This window comes from Acanthisitta chloris, unplaced genomic scaffold (genome assembly GCF_000695815.1).
Source record: "Acanthisitta chloris isolate BGI_N310 unplaced genomic scaffold, ASM69581v1 scaffold11693, whole genome shotgun sequence".
NCBI lineage: Eukaryota > Metazoa > Chordata > Aves > Passeriformes > Acanthisittidae > Acanthisitta > Acanthisitta chloris.
This window is the reverse complement of record NW_008664702.1, coordinates 23,792-25,091: the sequence shown is the minus strand read 5'-3', so window position 1 is coordinate 25,091 and position 1,300 is coordinate 23,792.

Below are 1,300 nucleotides of genomic sequence, written 5' to 3'. Positions count from 1 at the left end.
AATGTAAACAGTTTCTTCTACTTTTGATTAGTTTCTAAACAGAGCTAGTTAACAACACAGATACTGATTTTTTATTTTAAATGTATGCTATGGATATGAAGTAGTAACTACAACTGTACTGAAGCTACATTTGCTTTTTAATTCACCAAAACTGCATCCACACCAGGTCATTTTTTCATAGATCTGAATGCAGCTCTATAGAACACCAAAACAAATATTCTTCAAAACCTCTTTGAACAGCTTCTTCAATGAGTTTAGAAGATAGAGAAAACTGTCAGCACCTAAGGCCTAATTTCACAGTATTTACTGACAGACTTGTGAGATTACACTGTAAACCATGTAGCTGACAATGTAGATACAGGAATTGAGGCATAAATATTTTATCTGTGTTGTGGAACAGGCACGGGTAGTTTGTGTTCATTCAGTCTTTAAAGGAAACATTTCAATCACTGTTTTAAGGAAAAGGTGGCTCACTTTAATAACCACAGGCATTGGTCACTATTTAACAAGACATTCTAAAAAAGTAATCACAATTTGTCTGATAGTAGTTTACAAGTGGATGGTATACATTAAGATACAGAGGTAGAAGTTCACTTTTACAATGCTTCACTAATACAGATTACCAAATTCAAGGCACAAAATTGTTCGCTTTACAAAAAATACTGTAAAAATGTCATTTGCTGTTCTACAATGTGAGTACAACTCAAAAAAATCTTTACACCCTTTCATATTCTGCATGTAGAGTTGGATCAGGCATTATTCTATTTTTCCTTTGCTAATAATTGGCATATGACCAGCACTTACATAAACAGTTTGTATGTCAGCTGAGTTGCTTTGTCTTTTAGGCACAAATCCAGTTACAGAAATTTAACACAACAGCTTCCTTGGGAGGTGGGAGAATTCTGTCAGAAGTAAGAATGAGGAGGAAGAAAAGAAACATATAGTCCATAACAGTAGATTGGACTCTGACATACACAGGGAAATGGAACAGAGCATATTTCAAATCAAGTCACTTGAAAAAAGTCAGATTAAATCATTGACTGCATTCCTAAAAGAACAGATGCCCAGTACAAGTTTGCACTGACAGTATGTAAGACATTCACTTGCCTTTGAACCAGCAGAGATTTACAAATTTCTTTTAATCCTTGTTTAAATAGAACATACATGGTTGCAACAGAAGAGAATTACACCACAATTTGGCCATGTGTCCTTTAGAGAACTTGGGTGAACAAGTGAAGAGATGCATTCAGAAACCATCCTTGAATTTGCTATAAGGTCATGAGCAGTAGCATAAATTGCA